This window comes from Nansenia antarctica (assembly GCF_963989245.1).
Source record: "Nansenia antarctica genome assembly, chromosome: 7".
Classification (NCBI taxonomy): Eukaryota; Metazoa; Chordata; class Actinopteri; order Argentiniformes; family Microstomatidae; genus Nansenia; species Nansenia antarctica.
Genome location: NC_137677.1, coordinates 9,734,511 through 9,745,073, shown reverse-complemented (window position 1 = coordinate 9,745,073; position 10,563 = coordinate 9,734,511). Strand labels below are relative to the sequence as shown.

Below are 10,563 nucleotides of genomic sequence, written 5' to 3'. Positions count from 1 at the left end.
GTTGTGATGTGATGTGTGAAATAGTCTTGAATCTAATCGAAATGGTCTGATCACACCGATCGCTAATGACCAGACTGTGCCCTGGCAGAGTAGAAATGCAGCAGGTTTGTCACACACCCACACACACCCACACACACACCCACACACACACCCACACACACACACACACACACACACACACGCACACACATACACACACACATACACATTCTTACGATGACTGATGGATAGATTGATGGATAGGATGGGAGGGCGCCCAGCCTTCGCAGCCTGTATCCAGTTCCTCAAGAGCAAGCCCAAAAATATGACAGCCTGTCGGGTGAGTTGTTGCTCAAGAATTCCATTGAAGAAGAACAAATAAAAGCAATACAAACAACACGGAAATGAGCTATAAATAAAAACTATATTTGTCTTTTCATGGTTGCAGCAATTTCCTTTCACTTGTTGGTACTGAACACGACGCAGAGTCAAAAAGACATTTTACAAACACCTTAAATTAAATCCAACAGTCACTTTGGATAGAGGCGTCTGCTAAATAAAATGAATAAATGAGTAGAAAATGCGACAGAAATCAAACATGCTACTTAACTCCAAGGGGGTTACCACACTCTCTATCAAACTGGTTTCAGTGGCATTTCCCCTTCCACAACCTGTATGGCACACACTGATGTTCTTGCTGCTCCAATGCACAACCTGGTGGATTTTTTTAGCCAAATCAGTTGTGCAATAGTACATGTTGGTGAGTTGTTTCTATACAATTGACTTATATGACATTAAGGTAATGAATAAAGGAGACAACTACAGTGTGTAGGTGGTAATCTACATCTTTCCTAGCAGGCAGACTGGTTCAATCTCCTTAGAAACAAAACATTACAGATTTAGCTATTTGTGAGACCTCACCTGTGTCCCTGTACTTGTCTCTGCTGCCCTTTGACCCAAAAAGTTCTTTATGTCCATTTTCCTTTTTTTCCCTGGCATATTTATGTTACAGCTCACCTACTAAAAGTGAGACGATTGACAATATCAAAACATGCTTGCACACACATATAACTTACACACAAGTTAGTTTTACTGGCCCCAATTTGGTACAATTATTACTGAAATTATTGAGAAATAGAGACATTGTTGACATACGTAAACTAGCTGTTGTAATCTTTAATGTTCGGTGACGTTAGGTCCGTTTTTTCACTAAAATAACATTAGAACATGCTTGACAGAACATGACATGAACTTGTTCATTAATATATTACATTTGAACCAACAGTATTATGGCGTTTATACAGTTTGTTTAACCCACCTGAATGAACGAGAATCATGGACAAGGTTTTAACATGAACGTTACTCATGGCTTGTTTATTGAGGAACCGATGTCCCGCTCCACCAGTGTTGCCAGATTGGGCTACTTTTGGTCACTCTGGACGGGTGAATTTGGCTATAGTATCCATCTGCGCGCAACAAATCCAACACCCGGAAATGTGTTATGCAAATATGCAGGCGCGGTATGATGACGTATGGTACATCACATTTCCGGGTGATGGATTTGATGCGCGCAGCGCAGATGGATACACTAGGAGTAAACCATGAATCGCCTTACTACGGCCTTACTACGGTGAAAACTACGGAAAAAAACTAATATGTAGAGTACAGTCCTATCAATTGTTCGAAAAGGAGTAGGAAGAAGCCTGTCCTACCCCTGTTTATACTTAACAATTATGCTTACATTATATAATCCAATTAATTAATACATATATTTCAGTATCATCCGTTCTAATACTTTTTCATTAAAAATAATTTAAACCTTTTTTTAAATAGAGCAATAAGCATAATAAGCATAATAATAATAAGCATGATCGACCGTGAAGTGGTTCTGAAGCAGCAGTGGTACGAATGTTGTTCCTTTTTTCTCTCCTGTAGGAGGTGTGTACTTCTTTGTTTGACTTAGTTTTATTCTTGGTTGCCCAGGGGTGTTGCTGAGAAAATTGTTGCGGGATCCTGGACAGAGAAGACTGGTCTGGATTTGGAGGTATTGTTTGAATGTTACTATCATATTATAGCTATAGTCATAATTACCTACTATTCTCTAACTAACTTTTCTTCGTACAGGGGCTTCCGAGGCAGACCAGTGGCAATGACTGTGGTGTCTTCATGATAATGGTGAGTTATGGTAATGCCACCAAGTGATATGGCACACTTGATTGTTCCTTAAAACCATCAAAAAAAATGTGTAAATGTATGTAACAATGACTGACCACCACTTAGTCCTGACCAACATTCTGTTTGTGCATTTGCAAATAAAAAGGTGTGCAATAAAAGGTATTAAGGAACATTCATGTGTGCAGACCTCTCATATCACTTTCCTATGGAGTTATCAGCCATGTACATTTCATTGGATGTGTGTGACTACCTTCTCACTGAGTTATAAGCTGTCACATGGTAATCTTGTCTTTGTGTCTTTTCTCATTACAGTATGCCTGGTATTTCGCCATGGAGGCTACCTTTGACTTCAGCATTGTAAGTATTAAGAAAACAAGAACCCATTATATCAATATGCTATAAGACTTTGAATGCAAATTGAGTAACTGCTCTTTCTTTAGGATGACATGTCTCTCCTGAGAAGGTGGTGGTGTATTGTCCTGGTGGAAAACATTGGGCTGGAAGGGTATGCTGCAGTGCTACAAAAATAATAATTGTATTTGTACATTTATTATCAAGAGGACTTTGGGGTAACACCTGGCCCTACAATTCAACCTTCCGGTGAAGATAATGTGTGTTAATTTCAGATATGGAAGGAAGTTTGCTCACTTTAGTGAGGAAGGCAGAGCGACCCTTCACGACAGTGTCCCACCTGTATTCAGGACCTATTCAAGTGTTAAAAGGAGTCATGCAAGCAACACCATGGTCAGTGCATCTCTCACTAAGTATCTATGACCGTGTGCCTGTTTCTGAATGGGCTACTGCTCCTAAAACACATACTCCATGCAACTTTATGGCACATGCAATATGTTTAGTGGTACTGTGTCATTCTGAATCCAGCCTGGATCTCTTTTTGAAGTAGTTAACCCTTTCATGTAAAACATACTGGCAATAATGGTGGACTCTGTACAGATGCCACTGGACACTGACGAGGACCACACGTACTTCAAGAGGCCTTACAGCTTTCCTCCTAAAGAATTGGTTAGTGTGAATGAAGTTTATTGCATACAAACATACTATCCACCATTCACAGCTGTACACATAGTCATGCTTATGTGTGTATCCTGTTACCAGGGACAAAGATGTCAGAACCCTGGAAAGTGAAACCACACTTTCTATCAGGACACTTGAGGTAGAATGATCAAGGAAAGAAAGTGAGTGACTCATTCAGTACTTAACTGCACCTTTTCATTGTAACATGGTTAAGCACTGTATTATTATTTTAGGAAAGGGCTCAACAAGTTCAACACCAACGAAGAGTGACCAATGACTTGTTAGTGCATTGCATTTGCAATGCATTTTGGAAACATGAGGAGAGTGCTAATACAAATTCCATGACAGTTTGCAACCACTGATGAATGTGAGTTTCTTAAATTAATTATTAATCACTTCTTTATAACATTTTGTCTCAACAGTGAGAAGCAGCTGTCTCACCATTATATGGTCGAAAATGTGAGAAGAAAAGGAAGCTGAAAGACCATAGAGACAATGTTGAAAGAGCACTTGTGCTAAAGTGCAATCAGCAATGATGTCTTGATTGAAGCGCATTGAGTCGTATCTTGTGAGATGCGCTATACAAATAAAGCTTGAATTGATTTGATCCCTTGTACACTTTTTTTGGGTGTACAAAAAATTGACATTCTTTTATTTATATACAGTTAGGTCTGGAAGTATTTGGACAGTGACACAATTTCCATAATTTTGTCTCTGTATGCCACCACAAAGGATTTGAAATGAAACAATCCAGATGTAATTGAAGTGCATTTTACAGCCTAAGGATGGCCTGTTTCAGTTGCATTGAGAGCTCTGTTGACTGCATGTTGTGCGTATACAGCAACAGCCTCCAAATGCAAATGCCACACTTGGAATCAACTCAGACCTTTTACCTGCTTAATTGATAAAGAAATAATGAAGGAATAAATAGCCCACACTGGCCCATGAAACAGCTTTTGAGTCAATTGTCTAATTACTTTTGGTTATTATACATAAGAGCTATAATTCATAAACCCTTCCTTCAATTTGGATGTGAATACCCTTAACCTAAAGCTGAGAGTCTGCACTTTAAGCCCAGTAAATTCTGTTGGAAATCTCATATAAGATACGTTAGATCCAAAGTATCAAGGAGTATTGCAGTATTGTGCAGGGCAAAACATATTCTGGAACAGAGGATGTTGTATACTCTATATTGTTGTCTTGTCTTACCCTATTTGAGTTACTGTGTGGAGATATGGGGAAATGAATATAAAAGCACTTTAAACCCATTGATTACACTACAGAAAAAAGCTATGAGGATTTTGATTGATTGATTGAAAACTTTATTAGAAGATTTGCAGAAGTAGGTACATGAAAGTACATATTACATACAAGGTCAACTAACAGGATAAAAACCCAAGAAAGCCACTGGCTTATTTCAATTGGGGTCCTTGATTCTCAATTCATCGTTACATGTAAGACCGACAAAACAAACTAGTACTATCTACAAGATAATACAGACAAATAACTATTACTATCTACAAGATAAAAATACATCCATCATGGGAAGAACAATACAACAAAACATCAGGTATGTACAGCGGGTAGGGCAGGTGGGGACATACACCACAGGTGGGGGCGGGGGACAAAACACAAAGTATGTACAGTGGGTAGTTCGGGTCTTTTAATCTGATTTTTGATTTAGAGGGTCCAGTTACGGATTGCAGCCTCCTGTAAATGTTTTTTGAGAGTGGTTTTGAAGGTGGGCAGTGTTTTGCACTCCTTTAAGATTATAGGAAGGGCGTTCCACATTTTTACTGCAGTACAGATTGTACATGAGGTCGGATATCGTGATCACACTAATAACTTGTTCCTAATGTCAAAAATATGAAGAAAATATGAAGGAAAGCAGAAATATTGCTCTATTGCTCTATTTAAAAAAAGGTTTAAATTATTTTTAATGAAAAAGTATTAGAACGGATGATACTGAAATATATGTATTAATTAATTGGATTATATAATGTAAGCATAATTGTTAAGTATAAACAGGGGTAGGACAGGCTTCTTCCTACTCCTTTTCGAACAATTGATAGGACTGTACTCTACATATTAGTTTTTTTCCGTAGTTTTCACCGTAGTAAGGCCGTAGTAAGGCGATTCATGGTTTACTCCTAGTGTATCCATCTGCGCTGCGCGCATCAAATCCATCACCCGGAAATGTGATGTACCATACGTCATCATACCGCGCCTGCATATTTGCATAACACATTTCCGGGTGTTGGATTTGTTGCGCGCAGATGGACCCTACTCGAATTTGGCAGCTTTTAGACTGGTTGGGCTGGAAATGGTCAAATCCCGTCTGGCAACCCTGCGCTCCACTACATCGCCTGGCTGGTGGGGTGAGATGGAGCCGGTATCCGCTTGTTAAGTCGTGACGTATTTCCGGGTCCAACGTTGGCTGAGGCGCTGTCTTCGAAATGCCGAAATAATAATAATAATAAATGATATTTATATAGCGCTTTTCCGAGGCTCAAATACCCTGACAATATGAAGAAAACGGGAAAGTGCTGTGTCCCGTGTTGTATGAATAGATCCGAGTCTAAAAAACTATTAAACTGTCATTCTACCGCTGTAGTTCACAGGTACTCTGGTGGAGGGAATTTCTGGTTTGGACTCGGAAATGGCTAAACGTCACGTTTGACGTCAGACTTAACAAGCGGATTGGTACCGGATTTTTCCCACCCTACCAGATTTTCCGGTTCCGGAAAAGTGGGAAAATCTGGTATGGTGGGAAAATCCGGTACCTACACCGGGAGGATTTTGAGTTACCGTTGTGTGGAGTGGATAAAATCACCAAAATGACACAACGTGATTCAGATTACATTTTCTGGGGATTTTTTTTAAATTATTTTTGAATCCAGGTATGGCGAGTGCCATAGATTGCCATACCAAAACAAGGTCTATCGAGACAGAGAGTGAGCCACGCACTTTTAATGAATGGATTAAAGAGCCACACACAGACAGGCAAAGAGCCACATGAATGAATGAATGAATGAATGAATGAATGAATGGTCTTTATTGTCATTAATACAGTACAGGTACCATACAACGAAATTTAGGAGGGGGGTCTCCCCTGATGCTAGGAAAAAAAATACTAAAAACAAGAAGGGAAAAGAGCTGGTTTACAAGCCGCGGGTTGGCCACCCCTGGACTAGATCCACTAGTTCCGCACTGCTATTGATTGATTGATTGAAAACTTTATTAGAAGATTTGCAGAAGTAGGTACATGAAAGTACATAATTACATACAAGGTCAACTAACAGGATAAAAACCCAAGAAAGCCACTGGCTTATTTCAATTGGGGTCCTTGATTCTCAATTCATCGTTACATGTAAGACAGACAACAAAACTAGTACTATCTACAAGATAATACAGACAAATAACTATTACTATCTACAAGATATCGAACCAATGTTACGTAAGGAAGTTGATGTTGTGAAATCCTGTTTCAAATAGTTTGAATAGAATCTGTTTACATGTAGACTGTAGAGATAAGGAGAGAGAGAGAGGGAGCTAAGAGGGGAGTATGTACTTGGCTGATTCTCGGGCAGAAATGGTTGGTCAAGGATCTGGCTGCAGGACAGTGGGAGGAACTGGAAACATTCAGAAGCCTCTAAAAGGGGCTGAAGCTCCTTTTCAACCTCAGGCTGTGCCGCATTTGGAATTAAGGATCATAGAACCATGGCTTGGTTTTTCCTGGGCTTATGGGCACTACTGTTAGGCTGTTGTTGCCCCTCACTGCAAGTGGGGCAGTATACTCTGAGTAAAGGGCAGAAATGCGGCGGGTGGACTGACGGCCATTGTGAAGCTGGCCTCGCCTGTGTTTCTAACAGCTCTACAGATACGTACGCCGATGAGGCAGTCTGCATCTGTGAGTCTCCCCTCTTTCCTCAATCATCATTTGTTTTTGGAGAATAATTGGTTGCTTTTGAACTGCTTTCTTTTTTCTTTTTCTATTTTTTCCCCACTTGATCCAGCACCACAGATGTATTGTGTGTTGACTCAACTGTTTACTGTCCCTCTCAAATGTTTGTTGAAATAGTTTTCTTATGCCTGGATAAGAGAGTCAAATAAGTACTTGTCAGTGCCTTCAACATACAGTACGATATGCAGTACATTGCCTTGATCGTATCTGTGTCTCCCGTTCTGTAGCTCCCCCTTTCTACCCGTTCTGCGCCCCCTGCTCGGAGGTGAAGTGTCCCCGGGTGCGGCGTGACTGCAAAACTATAGACAAATGACAGACCCGTGTGGCTGCTGCCAACAGTGTGGCCGCAAGAGGGGCCAGCTGTGTGGGGGCCGTCAATGGGAGAAGGGTTACTGTGACCCTTACCTCAGCTGCGCTCTGTTTGTGGGCCACGAGCCTGCCTTACCCCCCCACACCGGCGTGTACAAAGGTAAGAGGATTGGGATGATGACAGCTAGCTTATGAGCTGACATTGAGGTATTGCCCCGACATATTGTGAGAATTTGGGCTTTGAATAACTGTTATGAAAGGGGTTGATTATGTTCGCGGATCCAGCTTGCTCTGATAGGTTGTATTCTTTTGTTTATCAAAATGAGTGTGCAAATTGTCTCTTTTCATTGACATTTCATTTGAACGCCTCATTACAGTTAGCTTAGAAACATTGATACATCATTTGTTAACCCTTGAATTAGTGAGCAAGTTCATCAGATCTGTTGTTATTGATTTATACAAGGCTTCAGGTGATAAATGGTTGGATAAATGTTGAACAAATTTAACGTTTAGAGGCAGACCTTGGAATAAAGCATTTCTCCTCTCTCCCTTCATCGTATTCCACTAAACTCATCCTGTCTGTGTTCTCTGTCTACTAGAGTTACCAGGGCCGTTGACGGACTCCCGGAATGACCCCCTGTGTCCCTGGAAGTGGGGTTGCGACATCAGGATGAGTGTCTGTGACTGCTACAACGTACGGACCTGCTTCAACGGTCCCCACAGCTACAGTCGTCCAGAAGACTGCGAAACAGTGAGAAAAGGTGAGTGCTGTATACACACATGTAAAATACCTCCCTGATTTGGCCATTTCTTTTCTATTGCTTTTTTATTTTATTGTATTTATATATAAAGCCCATCATGTCTCCATTCAAGAGACTGGACTGGACTGAGGTTTGTAGTATGATTCAATGCTGAACTTTATTCAACTGACTTCCTCCCCTCATAGCAGATCGGTTCTTTTACGATGTGGAACCCGAGGTGGACCCGAATGAACCCGAGCCTGTATATAAGAGGTGGGGCTGTGATTTGCAGGGAGACCAGTGTGTGTGTTCAATGAAGGATGTCCGTACACAACAACTCTCTCAAGACCAGTGTGAAGACCTGCGGGGTGAGTAGAGTTAGAGTTTCATTGAAGTCCAATTTGATCGAGCATTCAACTTTTCAAAACCAGCAGAGGACAAATGAAGATTTTCAGAGGCTATATGGCTGTGGATTCTTATCTCATATTCTCTTTCTCCCCTGTGTATGTGGTCTGTGTGTGTGTGTGTGTGTGTGTGTGTGTGTGTGTGTGTGTGTGTGTGTGCGTGCGTGTGTGTGTGTGTGTGCGTGTGTGTGTGTCTGCCAGAGAAAGCTCGCTGCAGTAATGTCCACTGCCCTGAGATCCCAGCTCCACCTTGCCCTGCTGATTCCTTCTTGACTGAGCCCTTCACTCCTCCTGATCAATGCTGCCCACATATAACTGCTATTTGCACATGCAATTTTGAGAATTGCCCCAAAGCACCCACAACCTGCCCTCCTGGGTACCACATCAGGCGTGTGAAGAAGGCAGAAGGCCGTCCAGGAGATTGTTGCCACATGTACCAGTGTGTGTAGGTTAGACACTTGTCTGGGAAACCAAGAGAGAAGAGGTGGGAAGAGGCAAAGGGATCAAATGCCACAGTGTTTCACTAGGGACTGCATGTAGCTACATTAAATTTCACATTTATTCATAGAGCTAACTCACATTATTCTTTACAAATGCCATTATTCAAGAGGAACATTATCTTGATGATTTTAAATATGATTGTCAAACGTGTGTAAGTCATTAATTTCAGGAAATGTGTAATAACAAAATAAAATACTGAATTACAGAACTGATGTCTAGCGGTAAGATGTGTGTACTGATCCTAGTAGTAAATCTTTCTATGATCAGGAGGACATTCGATTTCGCATCCACAATCAAATATGATCTAGGATCCCAACCGTTGTATGTGCCACGATGTGAATAAAACCGCACATGTACCTCACTGCATAATAAAGAAAATGTTTATTCTCTATTCTCTTCATTTCATAGCGTTCCTCTTGGTTGCGCTGCTTCCAGCCATTTGGAGGGCTGTTAGAGCTTTTATCCAATCATAAAATTTCAGCCATAATGTGTTGCCAGGGTACCAAGAAATCTGCCCGCCTGCAGATTCAACAGTGGCGCGAGTACAGATTGTAATTTAAAGTGAACGAGAAAAGTACTGTGGCTATAGGTTGCCACCTTTCAGTCAGAGAAATAAGGGACATCCCTCGCAGTAGGGGCCCCGCTCCTCGGGACCACGACCACCACGGGCCCAAGGGCGGGTGGGGGCGCCAGTGCTAGTAAATCATAAGTTAAACATCGTTTCAATAAAGCCTTAAGGGCTGCCAAGTTTCACCAAAAGTTTGGAGTGAGATTTTTTGGCGGTGGAGCGACCCAAAACTGCACGTTTTGGCAGCGGCGGCCCCTCTCTCCCACCCAATTATTTGTGCTAGTTTCCTGCAATTTTACATGATGTTCACAATAAACCAGCACAAGAAATGAAAATAATTGGAACATTTGATAAAACAAGACAAATTCAGACAATATATCATATTTATGTAAGTCTTAATAAACAAATACAGAGTCTAAAAGAAAATTGGGCCCCATCAACAGGACTCAGCCCCTTGGTCAGCAGCAGAAAGACCCTTGGTCATCATCTTATATACAGTGCATTGCTCATAGATGCATAGATCATGTTATACAGGACATACCAGGGTTTTTCCTGTGTCGGAATGAGGCCTTCTTTGAGGGACCCCCAATTGTTGTATTTGTATTGTACATTGTAATTAATAATAATAATAATAACAAATACAACAATTGGGGGTCCCTCAAAAAATCATATTATTAATGTACCTGGCATTATAATAATAAGTTATTATAGGCCTTAACATTTGACATTTAAAAATGTTTATTACATGTGGGGGTCCCTGTTCTGGTTGTCTCTCGTCCAAGGGGTCCTTGGGCTGAAAAAGGTTGAAGACCCCTGGCTTACATCATTATTATAAAAGACCTCGCAAATCTGACTTCGCACAGGGCCTCGCATATCTCCCAACCGGCCCTG

The 10,563-nt window shown here is 41.1% G+C and overlaps 1 long non-coding RNA gene across 2 annotated transcripts; it reads left to right on the top strand.

The window, feature by feature from the left end:
• Positions 1–1,968: 1,968 nt before the first annotated feature.
• On the top strand, positions 1,969–3,217 carry LOC308162340. Of its 2 annotated transcripts, XR_013937589.1 has the most exons (5): positions 1,991–2,154; positions 2,467–2,511; positions 2,595–2,659; positions 2,781–2,898; positions 3,106–3,217. It is a non-coding gene; the product is annotated as an uncharacterized lncRNA (long non-coding RNA). The 2 variants fall into 2 exon arrangements; XR_013937588.1 differs by having other exon boundaries at positions 1,969–2,023; positions 2,104–2,154; positions 2,467–2,898.
• Positions 3,218–10,563: the final 7,346 nt, after the last annotated feature.